We start from the raw sequence: 15873 nt of genomic DNA on the forward strand, positions 1-15873 counted from the left end.
CTGATCTGAAGCTGCTGCTAAGTCACCTCAGTCATGTCCGACTCTGTGTGACCCCATGGACTGCAGCCCACCAGGCTCCCCCATCCCTAGGATTCTCTAGGTAAGAACACTGGAGTGGGTTGCCATTTCCTTCTCCAATGCATGAAAGTGAAAAGTGAAAGTGAAGTTGCTCAGTCGTGTCCGACTCTTAGCGACCCCATGGACTGCAGCCCACCAGGCTCCTCCGTCCATGGGATTTTCCAGGCAAGAGTACTGGAGTGGGGTTTTTTTGAAAAAGAGGTTTCAAATATAATATTGTACTTTAATTTTGCTTTCCATGTGTTTCTTGCTAGTATATAAAAATGCCATTGATTTCTATGTTGATCTTATATCTTGCAGCTTTGCTAAGCTCACTTACTATCCTAGAAATTGTTTCAGTTTTGTTTTGTTTTTGGATGTTACTAGACCATTATGTCAGCTGCAAACAGAGATTCATTTATGTCTTTTCATCCTGTATGTCTTTTCATCCTGTACGTCTTTTATTTCCTTTTGCCTTTTTGTGCTACCCAAGGCTTCCGGTACTGTATTGAACACAAGGAGTTAATACAGACACCCTTTCCTTGCTCCCAATCTTAGGGAAAAACATTCAGTCTTTCAATGTTAATATTTTAGTAGCTGCTGGTGTTTTAATAGGTACTTTTTTTTTTAATCAAATTGAGGAAGTTCCCCGCATCCCTTATTTTTTTTTAAGTGTTATCATAAATAGTTGTTGAATTTTTTCAAATGATTTTTCTGTATTGATTGATATGATTATGTGGTTTTCTTCTTTAGCCTTTTAATACAGTGAATTTCATTGATTGACTTTAAGTATCAAACCAGCCTTGCATCTCTGGAATAAATCCTGTATTCTGTTTGCTAATATTTATTAAAGGTTTTTTTATTTGTATTTGTGAAGGATATTGATCCATGGTTATACTATGTACTTTTTGGTATCATCTGTATCCAGTTTTGGTAGTAGGGTAATACTGGTCTCACAAAGTGAGGTGTGAAGTGTTGTCTCTTCTTCTACTTTCTGTAAAAGATTATGTAGAATGGGTGATAATTCTTCTTTAAACATTTGAAAGAATCCTCCAGTCAAATTATCTGGAAATTTCTTTCTCAAAAGTCTTTAAATTGTGACTTCAATTTCCTTGAAGGGCTATTCAAGTTATTTATTTCATATTGAGTGTGTTGTGATAATTTGTATTTTGAGGAATTTATGTACTTCATCTAAGTTATAGATGTTCATATGATTTGATTATTACCTTTGATATCTGCAGAATGTGTAGTGACACACAGTTTCCTTCCTGTTATTAGTGTTTAATAATTTGTCTTCCTCTTTTTTAAATACAAGCATTTATTCAATTAATAAGAGTATAAAAAGTAATGTACAATCACACCAAAGTTCATCCAGAATGCCTCTTCATAAATTATGAGATTGACGCACTACCTACTGCGCTAACAAGGCGCCTGCCTCTTTATATATTGGTGCTATGTGTTCATTTTACAGTGAGATTAAGCCTGCATGTGTGTTAACTCAGACGTGAGTCTGTTCTTGGTGGTTCAGAAGTTTACATGATTTCAGATGCCATTAATTTGCTTCACCATTTCTCTTATGTGCTCACCCTTCTCCTTCAGGATGGACTGAATGCATTTCCACTGGTAGGTGCTGAGAGTAATGGTGGGCTTTTGAGGACTCAGTACCTTTTCCATCTTTCGTTGTTGATAGTCTTTTTTCATAGTAACCCATTTGACAGCATTGCCCAAATGACGAAGTTGATGAGTATCGCTATAATTCTTTCTTCGTGTCTCTCTCACTGTCAGAGAGAACTGGGAGCTGAGACTGAAAACTGTGAAGTACTTTTTTCATTCTGTTCATGATGTCTTCTTGTTTTTCCTTGGCTTCCTCATATTTGTCAGCTAAGCGCTCAGCCATTTCCCGTAGACTTTTCCTCTCCTCTCAACAGTAATTGAGATCTTCTAATTGTTTCTTTTTTAGTCACACAACAATTTGACCCTCCGCTGAATCTCCTCATTTGCCAGGTCCTGTTTAAGAATGTAGTATTCCCTGAACACCTGGGTGGCTCTGCTGATGAGCTGAAGACATTCTTTGGGAGGAGGAGCCGTATCTTTTTCAGATGATTTCAAAAATGCTGGATTTGCAACACCACGTTGCAAATGCTTCTAATATGCTTTTCAAAGGAATCCGGGGTTTCAGCCAGAATACGGAGGGGAGACTCTGCCATTTCAACATCTTCTCGGGTACAAAGCAGGGGAGGAGACGCTAGATGGACTGTGCTTAGTAAAGGCCTGAGGAGGTATTCATAGGTACTGGTGATGCAGATCATTGTTGGCCCCAGGATGTCAGGGATGATCCAGATCCTTGAAAAGGAGCTGGCTGACTGCATGGCAGTGGCTTCCTACAAAGAATGTGCTGTACAAAGCACTTCTGTTCTGTAGCCAGTTCCTGTAAACTGTCCTTGTCTTCTTCATCTGATCCAAGAAACTTGTGAAGTTTATGAATCCAAGGTAGCCCAACACTATGTACAGCAGCTTAATGAGTATAGTGGAATCTTAAGGGACACTTGGGATCTCTATGAAGTTTCATTGGACAAGAAAAGTCAGAATCAAAGGGCTCATCCTCTCCGGATGCCAATTTCAGAGCAAGCTCCAACTCAACACACTCAAACACATACAGTGATGGAATGAGGTCAGCCCTGGAATCCCAGGACTTTTCTGATGTGTGGTCATCTTCTTCTTCCCCCTCCAGCACAACGCAGTGATGAAGCATTCCTGACTCAGTAGTAATCACCAGGATGTTGGCGACACATGGTAAGCAAAGCACAGCACAAGCATGGTAGCCATAGTTATCTTCAACAGCAGGATGCATGGGCAACGGGCCGAATAGCTTACCCACACTCCCAGGGCTGTGCAACAGACTAACAAACGTAAGGAAAGTCTCCTCATTTTCATATAAGATGTACAGGGAGTAGCCACTACTTCTTCTTTGCCTTTTCATCCAAATATGTGCTTTGGGACTGCTGACAATGGCCCAAAGTCAAATGCAACTGCTGTCTCTTCCAGAGATGCTGTGTAGGCCCTTCCTTTGTTGAGTATGAGACTTTCCTCTTCTGCTTCTGAAAGTACGATGACCTTAGTCATACACAAAGGGTAAATTCTTATGACGTTGTCTGACGTTAACGGCACAATTTGAGTATCTAGCAACTCTCTCGGATACCAGGCAACATGCTTCAGAGTCAGAGAGGTTGAACTGGTGAAAAATCTCTCAGCAACGGGAGTCGTGCTACAATTCACTGCTGATTTTCCACCTTCAAATTCAGAATTCTTTCCCCATCTTTTAGGTAATTCTAATATAAGTCCTTTTATTCCTACATGATGCTACATGATGTTGTGCTGGGCTTAACAAGGCTTGATAGATTTCAAACAGGGGTGCATTTATGCAAAGCCGTCTCTGGTACTGCGAGAGGGAGGGCTCCTCACCGGCGCAGCTGGGGCCCCGAAGGCGCATGACTAAGAAGGCGCTGTCTTCTGCGCCCCACAGAAAGAGCTCTCTGCGAGGCCCAAGACCAGCTTTCTCATCAACAGCTGAGGAGGCAGTGGCGGCGACGAAGGCAATGATGAAGCTGGCTTCTCGGGTTCAGCTGAGCTCTGCTTTTTCCGTCCCTCTCGGAGCCGCAAGAACACGGCGTGGTTGGGCAGCCAGGTAGGCCGCAGCTCACCGTCCCCGGGGCCGCCTTCGGCGCCGCCATCTTGAGCCCACAGCTCTCCGTGGCCTCGCCGCTGAGCGCGCAGCCAATCCGCTCCAGCCGTCCACTGCCTCGGCCCCGTGTTTTTTTTTGTTAGTCTTTCTAGAGGCATACCACTTTTATTGATCTTTTCAAAGAGCATACTTTTTTTGTTTCGTTTCTCTGTTGGTTTTATGTTTGCAATTTTATCAGTTCTCTTCGTTTTTCCCGTCCTTCTACTTGAGTTTGTGTCTCTTTAGGTTCTTAAGTGCTTAGATTATTTATGTGAGATATTTTCTCTTTCTTAGTGCTAAAAATTTCCCTCTTGGTGCTGCTTTTAACTGTGTCCCACAAAATTTGGTGTTGTGTTTTCATTTTTATCCCATTCATCGTTTTTTTTTTTAATTCCTCTTAAGTCCTCTTTGATCCTTGGATTATTGAAAAGGGTGCTCTTTATTTTCTGGTAATTCACTTGTTGAAGATTTTTAGGCACAGTATGTGGGTTTACTATTTTTTATTATATTATTTTCAATTGTTGATTACATAGTGAGGATGGGTTGAAAGGAGACCCATCTTTATCATTGAGGGAGCCCAGAACTTTGTCAGCTAAGTTGTGTTGATATGGAAATCTATATGAACCACCCCACCATACACACACAGGAGCACACAACCACACATACGCAAGCCCACACACATGCCCGTGGCTTACTTATACCCACACCTAACCAGTGCAGCTCAAATTCTCATTTTCAAAAAACAAAGCTAATGGCAGGGACCATGATTTAAAAACAAAAAAACAGGAAAAGGAAGCTGTTTAGGAAGAAAAAAAAAAAAGCACCAAATCAGCGTCATATCTCTGAAAAAACTAGGTCAAACCAGAACCCTCCAGCGGAAATAGAGGTATTTCAGGTTCTGGGTTGCCTGTAAGCAAGCTGAATTTCTTTTATGTTGGCAGCACCTGCCTTCCTGGTCAGCCTCTTCTCCCTTCCCACCATCACTGCCCCCATCTCAACAAGGCCAGTCCGACAAATTCTGCTTTGGAAAATCGAAAGGAAAGAAGACACTACACTGACTACAACAATGGAATAGAAATTCCAGGAACTAAAGATGCATTGAGAAGAGAGAAAGTTATGTCCTGCAAACCAATTCAATGTCTGAGCGATAATAACGCCCTTCTCAAATGACATGTAATGAAAACTATATGTATATTGTATTTGTGTTTATATGTAATATATGTACATATATAAGTATGTTCATTCCCCATCTGATAACTATTTCTGTCTTGCAGGTTGTTTAATTTTTGTTTCTTATGTTTCAATCTATCTAAACATTTACATGGTTGTAGCTTTATAATACACAGATATATCTGGCAGTGTCTCAGGTCCCTCAGAAACTGAATCTTTGGGCAGGCTGTTAGTTCCAGAGGTGCAGTGAGGGAGGCACCCAATCAGTGTAGACCAGGGTTTTTCAACCTCGACACAATCGCTATTTTGTTAATTTTCTTTTGTAGGAGTTTGTCCTGTTTGTCCGTATCCCTGGCCTCTACCTGCCAGGTGTCAGTAGCTTCCCCAAGCTAAGATGACCAAAAATGGCCACCAGACATCACAAAATTGCCCCCAGTGAAAAGCTGGTTGTTTCAACATGTTTCCTTATTTCCTGCCCTCAATGCTGTACAAAGCTGTGATACTTGGTACCGTAGCAGGCATCTTGCAGGCATGAGGGAATGATATTACAGAGGCACTGAGGCTAGTACATGAGGTAGAAGGGGCCATGGTTTTTGATGACATTGCCAAAGTACTACACCAACCCTAGCATTACCTCCCTATGGGAAATCAATAGCTGCCACCACTTAAGCCTCTTTGGCCCTGTGTTTTGTCATTTACAGCCAAGACCATCCTAGTGAATCCAGTGATCACCTTACTCCTCTGCTTAAAACCCTTTGCTAGTTCTCCATTCAGGATGAATTCTAGACTCCTGAGCTTAGCACCCGAGGGCCTTTGTCTCTCCCTCCTGCTCATCTCTCACCACCCTCTTAGCACATATCTTTCCCCTCTTGAGCCTTAAGTAGAGTCCTCTGACCCAGCCTGGAGACTTCCTGTCCCCTATGTTTACACTTGCTGGTCCCCAAATGGCACATCCTTCCTCCTCTGCTCTCTCCCTTCACTCCTACTCCTACCTTTCAAGACTTAGCCCATGTACTCTCCTTCAGGAACTTGTCCCCAAATCTCCATGTGGTGGTTTTGAAACATGGACTCCAAATTATTAATATTTGACACTCGTCTACTTGAGAGTGACTGGGCAGGGATTTGGACCTCAGTGACTTTTTATATTCTGGATGCTGAAGTAGGGTGCTAACTGACTGATCCAGGGAAGTGTTATTCAGTGATACACAAGACAACCTTCGTGATAAGGACGTGCAGTGCGTGAGATGAGCTAGTCAGACCTGCAGGCGTCGGGCAACCCAAATCAACCCAAGCCTCTGATGCTGCTCATCTTTCCAGCCTCAAACCCTAGCAGTCTGCCACTTCCACCACACACCTCTCTCGGTGTGAATCATTAGGAGGCTCAGAATGTGCCCCATTGCATAAGTGTTCCCCCACACCTGACATTTAGCCACCTTTCCCTGCATAACTCCTACTCATCCTTCAGATCTACCTTTGACATCACCTCCTCTAGGAAGCCTTCCTCACCTCTCCAAGGCTGGCATGCCCAGAGCCTTTCCCTCACACTGCACTTAACACATTGCCTTCTACCACCCGTTTCCACCTTTGTGAGCCTGTGAGCATCTGAAGGGCAGAGAATGATTTATTCCTTTGTGAGCCACCAGCCCCTAGAACAATGCCAGAGGCTGTTATGAAAATTAATGTTCATGGCATGGTTGTGCCAGTGGTGTGGCTGGCTGTGTCCTGCTCTTGTCCTCCATTCAGCCAACATTTATTGAGCTCTGACCATGTACTGAAGGTACAGCTCTCTGCATTTCGTCTCTTGCCACTCTCTGGGGAGCTGGAGCTCACAGTTATAGAGCTCTCACTGGGGGTTATCCTCATACCTAACTCATCCGCTTTGTTCGATCCTCTTAACAAGCCAGTGAGGTTGTAATTATCTGCAATTGATGTTGCAGATAATTGTAATTATCTGCAATTCATGTTGGAAACTGAGGCGCCAGAATTATTAAATGGGCACTGAATCCTGGAGTCCACCTTTGAACCCCTGCAGCCCAACTCTAGAGCCTGTGGTATTAATCTCTACACTGCCTAGCTTCCTTATGAACCCCCAGACTTGTCACGAATGCAGAGGCCCAGGCCTCACCTGAAGCCCTTGTTTCTGTTGGTCTGTAGGCAGGACCTGGGGATCCCCTGTCCTCATGAGCCCCACATGGTGCAAAAACGACAGTGGCCAAGAGCATCACAGAGGGGCTGAGGCTCCGTGAGGTCCAGCCCTGATGCGCCTGTCTCACTGCATCACAGACACCTCCTGTCCCCAGTCTTCTCCAGACCCTGGCTGCTTCTGCCAGGAGAAGGGTCCCCACCTCACGCACCAACCCATGTACTTGAGGAGCAGTGAAGCAAGTGAGAAGAGGGAGCCCTTGAGGCTCAGGATGGGCTGGCAAAGCCCCAGGGACATCCCAAGCGGCCCCTTCCAGAGTCCCTGGAGAAGGTCAAGAGGTCTCCCGCTCTTCAAATGTCTCTTTAGTCTGTGGTGCTGCCAGACACGTCCAAACGGCTCCGTCCAGAACCCTCCACACCTTCTGAGCACACCCTGGGGTTCAGTCCTCTAACCGCAGCCATGGGGCCCTCGGAAGCTCCTTGACGATGAGTCCTGGTGATGCCAGTGGAGTTTGCTGTACCCGGGACAGTCCTGGCTGGGGAGCAAGTCCTCAGTGAAAGCAGGGCAGCCCTGGCCAGTGGCTGATTTCCCCAACTCTCAGTGTGAAAACCGTCCACCCAGGCCTGTGGGTGAACAGAGCGGACCTCCAAGGAAAGGGCCTCTCCCCGGGAGTTGGTGACTTCACCATCACAAAAGGTTGAAGGGGTCAGCGGGAAAATTTGGCCCTTGACCCAGACCAACTCAGCGCTCTTCACTACCTACTAAACAGCCAGACCTGCTCTCAGGGGATTTCCCAGCCATGTTCAAATGGAAGCTCAATCGAGTAGGCACCTCTGTTAAAGCCACATCAAAGGTTAGTTTCTGGAGAGTTAGTAAAACTCCGGATGGTGATAGTCGTCAGGGGGCATGTAGAGCGTGGGATGGGCGAAGGTGGAATGGAAAATCGATGCAGGGATTTCCCCGAAACCAATATTACAAGTTCTGACTCTTGCTCTGTAATGAGGCACCCTCCAATACAGAGGCCTAAAATAAGAGCCATTTTATTGTGTCTCACAAATTGTGACTTGGAAGCTTGAGCAGCACTCAGCTGGGTAATTCTTTTTCAAGTGGCATCAGTGGGGGTCCCCTCATGCCACTGAGCTAGAAGATGGATTGCTCCAAGCTTCCCCACCAGGTCTGGTTCCAGTAGAGGAGGCTAGAAAGCTGGACTGGGCAAGATCAGCTGCCCCACATGCAGCCTCACCAGTGTGGTGGCCTCATGGAGCTGGACTTCATAAATGGTGGTTCAGGGCTATCAATGAGAACGGTAGGGACCCAGCTGAAGGCTGCTCGGCTTCTTATGACCTAGGAGTCCCAGAATCTCATGTCCACCAAATTCTATCCATCAAGCAAGTCACCAAGACCAGCCCACATTCAAGAAGAATGGAGTTAGACCCTGCCTCTCAATGGAAAGACTGGAAAAACATTTGCAGCCATATTTAATGTCCCTACTACAGAAGAGCTAGGAAACACTTGCTGCGCGTACTGAGGGGGATTTTTACTCCCCATGTTGGTCTAGCTCATACTGTGTTCCAGGCTGTGTCCTGGGCAATGGAGAGACAGAGCAGTGATCAAGGCAGAGACATGGCGCCTGCCTTCTCAAATACAGCCATAACCCAGTGCCTGGCATGTGGGAAGTGCCAGGAAATGTGAGCTGCTGGTATTTTAATTGTTAAATGAATCATTATTGGATTAAAAATAATAAGCACAGTGAGCATAAGCAGAGAACAGTTTTGGAGAATGACAAGGTGCAAAAGAACACAGTCAAGAGAGTCTGACCTGTTCAGGAGGGTGAAATCTGAGCCAAGGAGGAGTAATGAACTGGGGGGAGGGGAGCGGAAGTAACGTGTGTGGCCACCGAGTGCAGCGGACAAGGGAAGCGTGCATCCCACGAGCTGGCCAGGGTCAGGCCATCTAAGGCTCTTAACTGAGTGCCTTACATCCATCCTTCCAGGCCATGGCTGATGTCTAGCAACCTTCTCCAAGAGCCCATCTCACCAGGTCCTCCAGTGGCTTTTTCTTCCCCAGGCCTGGGCTCAGTAGCCACTGCCTGCCCTCACTGGTCCAGGGACACCTCCCCATCTCTGCCTGCATCCCACACCCTGTCCATGCCTTTGTGAAAGTCCATTCTTTGCATTATCCTCAGTCACCCTCTTGAAAGGACCATCTGTCCCTTCCTGGAATCCTGAATGATACCACTACACCAGCAAGAATAGGAACTTGGGACATTATCTCAGGAGCAATTCTAGGAAAATGATAACCTTCTATCCAGGTGGCCTGGTAAATTGTAACAACCAGCTCTCCAGAGGGTAAAGCCCTGATTTGCATTGACTTCCAGATTCCATTTTCCAGTTTCCCCCTCAGTCAGTCTCTCCCATCAGGAAGCTCCATAAGCCTCTTATCCTTCTCCATCAGAGGGCAGACAGACTGAAAACCACAATCACAGAAAACTAACCAATCCAATCACATGGACCACAACCTTGTCTAACTCAATGAAACTATGAGCCATGCCGTGTAGGGCCTCCTAAGACTGATGGGTCATGGTGGAGAGTTCTAACAAAACGTGGTCCACTGGAGAAGGAAATGGCAAACTACTTCAGTATTCTTGCCTTGAGAACCTCCTTAACAGTATAAAAAGGCAAAAAGATATGACACTGAAAGGTGAACTCCCCCAGTCAGTATGTGCGGAATATGCTACTGGAGATCAGTGGAGAAATAACTCCAGAAAGAATGAAGAGACGGAGCCAAGGCAAAAACAACACCCAGTTGTGGATGTGACTGGTGATGGAAGCAAAGTCCAATGCTGTAAAGAGCAGTATTGCATAGGAACCTGGAATGTTAGGTCCATGAATCAAGGCAAATTGGAAGTGGTCAAACAGGAGCTGGCAAGAGCAAACATTGACATTTTAGGAATCAGCGAACTAAAATGGATGGAATGGGTGAATTTAACTCAGGTGGCCATTATACCTACTACTGTGGGCAGGAATCCCTTAGGAGAAATGGAGTAGCCATCATAGTCAACAAGAGAGTCCAAAAAGCAGTACTTGAATGCAATCTCAGAAATGACAGAATGATCTCTGTTCGTTTCCAAGGCAAACTATTCAATATCACAGTAATCCAACTCTATGCCCTGACCAGTAACGCTGAAGAAGCTAAAGTTGGATGGTTCTATGATCTACAAGACTTTCTAGAACTAACACCCCAAAAATATGTCCTTTTCATTTTCAGTTCAGTTCAGTCACTCAGTCATGTCCGACTCTTTGCGACCCCATGAATCGCAGCACGCCAGGCCTCCCTGTCCATCACCAACTCCCAGAGTTCACCCAGACTCACATCCATCGAGTCAGTAATGCCATCCAGCCATCTCATCCTCTGTCATCCCCTTCTCCTCCTGCCCCCAATCCCTCCCAGCATCAGAGTCTTTTCCAATGAGTCAACTCTTCGCATGAGGTGGCGAAGTACTGGAGTACTGGAGTTTCAGCTTCAGCATCATTCCCTCCAAAGAAATCCAGGGATGATCTCCTTCAGAATGGACTGGTTGGATCTCCTTGCAGTCCAAGGGACTCTCGAGAGTCTTCTCCAACACTACAGTTCAAAAACATCAATTCTTTGGCGCTCAGCCTTCTTCACAGTCCAACTCTGACATCCATACATGACCACAAACACCTGGAGTAACAAGGAAATTTGGCCTTGGAGTACAGACTGAAGCAGGGCAAAGGCTAATAGAGTTTTGCCAAGAGAACGCATTGGTCATAGCAAACACCCTCTTCCAACAACACAAGAGAAGACTCCGCACCAGACATCACCAGATGGTCAACACCGAAATCAGATTGATTATACTCTTTGCAGCCAAAGATGGAGAAGCTCTATACAGTCAGCAAAAACAAGACCAGGAGCTGACTGTGGCTCAGATAATGAACTCCTTATTGCCAAACTCAGACTTAAATTGATGAAAGTAGGGAAAACCAATAGACCATTCAGGTATGACCTAAATCAAATCCCTTATGTTTATACAGTAGAAGCGACGAATAGATTCAAGGGATTAGATCTGATAGAGTGCCTGGAGAACTATGTAAGGAGGATCATGACCTTGTACAGGAGGCAGGGACCAAGACCATCCCCAAGAAAAAGAAATGCAAAAAGGCAAAATGGTTGTCTGAGGAGGCCTTACAAATAGTTGTAAAAAGAAAAGAGAAAGGCAATGGGGAAAAGGAAAGATATACTCATTTGAATGCAGAGTTCCAAAGAATAGCAAGAAGAGATAAGAAAGCCTTCCTCAGTGATCAATGCAAAGACATAGAGGAAAACAATAGAATGGGAAAGACTAGAGATGTTTTCAAGAAAATCAGAGATACCAAGGGAAAATTTCATGCAAAGATGGCTTCAATAAAGGACAGAAATGGTATGGACCTAACAGAAGCAGAAGATATTAAGAAGAGGTGGCAAGAATACACAGAAGAACTATACAAAAAAGATCTTCACGACCCAGATAATCACGATGGTGTGATCACTCACCTAGAGCCAGACATCCTGGAATGCGAAATCAAGTGGGCCTTAGGGAGCATCACTACGAACAAAGCTAGTGGAAGTGATGGAATTCCAGTTGAGCTATTTCAAATCCTAAAAGATGATGCTGTGAAAGTGCTGCACTCAATATGCCAGCAAATTTGGAAAACTCAGCAGTGGCCACAGGACTGGAAAAGGTCAGTTTTCATTCCAATCCCAAAGGAAGGCAATGCCAAGGAATGTTCAAACTACTGCACAATTTCACTTATCTCACACGCTGGTAAAGTAATGCTCAAAATTCACCAGTCCAGGCTTCCACAAGTTCACATGAACCGTGAACTTGCAGATGTTCAAGCTGGATTTAGAAGAGGCAGAGGAACCAGAGATCAATTTGCCAACATCTGTTGGATCGTTGAAAAAGCAAGAGCATTCCAGAAAAGCATCTACTTCTGCTTTATTGACATTGCCAAATCTTTTGACTGTATGGATCACAACAAACTGTGGAAAATCATTAAAGAGATGGGAATATCAGACCACCTGACCTGCCTCTTGAGAAATCTGTATGCAGGTCAAGAAGCAACAGTTAGAACTGGACATGGAACAACAGACTGCTTCCAAATAGGGAAAGGAGTACGTCAAGGCTGTATATTGTCACCCTGCTTATTTAACTTCTATGCAGAGTACATCATGAGAAATTCCAGGCTGGAAGAAGCACAAGCTGGAATCAAGATTGCCGGGAGAAATATCAATAACTTCAGATATGCAGATGACACTACCCTTATGGCAGAAAGTGAAGAGGAACTAAAGAGCCTCTTGATGAAAGTGAAAGAGGAGAGTGAAAAAGTTGCCTTAAAATTCAACATTCAGAAAACTAAGATCATGGCATCTGGTCCCATCACTTCATGGCAAATAAATGGGGAAACAGTGGAAACAGTGAGAGACTTAATTTTGGGGGGCTCCAAAATCACTGCAGGTGGTGACTGCAGCTATGAAATTAAAAGATGCTTGCTCTTTGGAAGAAAAGTTATAACCAACCTAGACAGCATATTAAAAAGCAGAGACATTACTTTGCCAACAAAGGTCCTTCTAATCAAAGCTATGGTTTTTCCAGTAGTCACATATGGATGTGAGAGTTGGACTATAAAGAAAGTTGAGTGCCAAAGAATTGATGCTTTTGAACTGTGGTGTTGGAGAAGACTCTAGAGAGTTCCTTGGACCTCAAGGAGATCCAACTAGTCCAATCTAAAGGAAATCAGTCCTGAATATTCATTGGAAGGACTGATGCTGAAGCTGAAACTCCAAAACTTTGGCCACCTGATGCAAAGAACTGACTCATTTGAAAAGACCCTGATGCTGGGAAAGATTGAAGGTGGGAGGAGAAGGGGTCGACAGAGGATGAGATGGTTGGATGGCATCACCGACTCAATGGACATGAGTTTGGGTAAACTCCAGGAGTTGGTGATGGACAGAGAGGTGTGGCATGCTGCAGTCCATGGGTTTGAAAAGAATCGGACATGACTGATCGACTGAACTCACTGACAAGATTCCAAGGTGTCAATACTTCCACCATGGTTGATTTCAAGCCACCAATGTGACAGCAGCCAGTTCACAAAAGTCCTAAAAATAAAATGCAGGGTGGTGAGCTAGCTCCATCATTCCTCTGCCCAGATCAAATGCTAGCTCCAGTCTCTCCATTGGAGCCACCTCAGCCAGAGGCTAGATGTTCCAGCAGAGAGGTGGGGGGCCTCTGAGTGCTGTTGGCCTCTTGCCTTCTGGGCCCTATGAATCCCAGTGAAGCCAGGATGCTCTCTCTAAGGGCTCCTAAAAGTGCAAGACCTTTCATGTCCCTCTGCCTGCTCTCATGTGCATGGGGCTGAGACCAAAACAACTATCCCTCTCCCTGGATTTGGTCCAATTAGGTCATGAGACCCTGGGGATCTAGAGTCAGCAGTTCTCTTATTAAAAGCAATTCATTCCCACCAAGAGCTGCACTCTGATGCTGATGCCAGAGACCTCTGATGCTGATCTCGGCCCTGAATCCCGCTTCCCCACAGAGGGATCCAGACCTTAACTATGATAACCAGACCGCTAAATACTTTGTGCCTCACCCAGAACTGAACTTCCCCCTCTGTATGTTGAGTCTGTATGAGGCTGAACCTCAATTCCATCTGTGTCCAGCCCAGCCAGTGTTTTAGAACTTTCTGTTTAAGGTGAGAGCATGAAATTCTTTCATAACGAAACCAAATGTGAGGAAATGTGAAATGATACTTTCAAATTTTGTCTTCATATTTAGGGAACAGACATTTGTTAAACACTTGCTGTATGAGTCCTTTCATTAATTACCTACCTTGGCAAAGAGCAGTTATTATTACAGACATGCATACACACACACTCACACACAATTGGGAGAGTAAATTTGTAGAGAAAATTCCTAATTCAAAACAACAAAATTTGAATCAAAACAACATAATATTACAAGTATCCTTTCAGACTGACAAAACTTTTTAAAGTTACTAACACCTGATTTTGACTAGGTGTACACTATTGTGGAAATGTAAATAAATACAACCATTTTAGAGGACGTAAATAGTATTTTGGCAACACTTCAGTTCACTTCAGTTGCTCAGTTTTGTCCAACTCTTTCCAAGCCCATGGACTGCAGCATGCCAGGCTTCCCTGGCCATCACCATCTCCCAGAGCTTACTCAAACTCATGTCCATCGAGTCAGTGATGCCATCCAACCATCTCATCCTCTGTCGACCCCTTCTCCTCCCACCTTCAATCTTTCCCAGCATCAGGGTCTTTTCAGATGAGTCAGTTCTTTGCATCAGGTGACCAAAGTATTGGAGTTTCAGCTTCAGCATCAGTCCTTCCAATGAATATTCACGGCTGATTTTCTTTAGGATTGACTGGTTGGATCTCCTTGCGGTCCAAGGGACTCTCAAGAGTCTTCTCCAACACCACAGTTCAAAAACATCAATTCTTCAGTGCTCAACTTTCTTTATAGTCCAACTCTCACATCCATTCATGACTACTGGAAAAACCATAACTCTGACTAGAAGGACCTTTGTTGGCAAAGTAATGTCTCTGCTTTTTAATATGCTGACTAGATTGGTCATAACTTTTCTTCCAAGGAGCAAGCATCTTTTAATTTCATGGCTGCAATCACCATCTACAGTGATTTTGGAGCCTGAGAAAATAAAATCTGTAATTGCTTACACTGTTTCCCCCTTCTATTTGCCATGAAGTGATGGGACCAGATGCCATGATCTTAGTTTTCTGAATGTTGAGTTTTAAGCCAACTTTTTCACTCTCCTCTTTCACTTTCATCAAGAGACTCTTTAGTTCTTTGCTTTCTGCCATAAATATGGTGTCATCTGTATATCTGAGGTTATTGATATTTCTCCCAGAAATCTTGATTCCAGCTTAAACTTCATCCAGCCTGGCATTTCACGTGTTGTACTCTGCATAGAAGTTAAACAAGCAGGGTTACCATATACAGCCTTGACGTACTCCTTTCCCAATTTTCAACCAATCTGTTGTTCCATGTCTGATTCTAAGTGTTGCTTCCTGATCTGCATACAGATTTCTCAAGAGGCAGGTCAGGTGGTCTGATATTCCAATCTCTTTAAGGACTTTCCACAGTTTATTGTGATCCACACAGTCAAAGGATTTGGAATAGTCAATAAAGCAGAAGTAGATGTTTTTCTGGAACTCTCTTGCTTTTTCGATGATCCAACGGATGTTTGCAAATTGGTCTCTTGTTCCTCTGCCTTTTCTAAATCTAGCTGGAATGTCTGGAAGTTCATGGTTCATGTATTGCTAAAGCCTGGCTTGGAGAATTTTGAGCATTACTTTGCTAGCATGTAAGATGTATGCAATTGTGCAGTAGTTTGAACATTCTTTGGCATTGCCTTTCCTTGGGGTTGGAATGAAAAGTGACCTTTTCCAGTCCTGTGGCCACTGCTGAGTTTTCCAAATATGCTGGCATATTGAGTGCAGCACTTTAACAATACTTGCCAAAATGTAAAATGCACATTCTCTATGATCCAGAAATGCATCGCTTCTAGTAATCCATCCTACAGAAATTCAATACCAGTACATTAAAAGTATATGTATTATAATCCTTGCAGCATTCTGATAATTTTAAAAATTGAATGCAAAATGGATGTTCGTTGAAAGGAAAAGAAGCAAACCCTAACACCATAATGCAGTGGAACACTTTCTAGCCATTGAA

General features: G+C 44.3%; 1 protein-coding gene and 1 pseudogene across 1 annotated transcript in view; one reads left to right on the forward strand and one right to left on the reverse strand.

Moving 5' to 3' along the window:
* Nucleotides 1–268: 268 nt before the first annotated feature.
* Nucleotides 269–3911, reverse strand: LOC109575899 (nuclear pore complex protein Nup88 pseudogene; annotated as a pseudogene).
* Nucleotides 3633–15873, forward strand: part of FYCO1 (FYVE and coiled-coil domain autophagy adaptor 1) — a 103770-nt gene continuing 91529 nt past the window's right edge. Inside the window, exon 1 of the mRNA XM_070776811.1 lies at nucleotides 3633–3742. The gene's annotated coding sequence lies outside the window, so the exon portion shown is untranslated. The remainder of the gene's footprint in view (nucleotides 3743–15873) is intronic.

Source organism: Bos indicus, chromosome 22, assembly GCF_029378745.1.
Source record: "Bos indicus isolate NIAB-ARS_2022 breed Sahiwal x Tharparkar chromosome 22, NIAB-ARS_B.indTharparkar_mat_pri_1.0, whole genome shotgun sequence".
Classification (NCBI taxonomy): Eukaryota; Metazoa; Chordata; class Mammalia; order Artiodactyla; family Bovidae; genus Bos; species Bos indicus.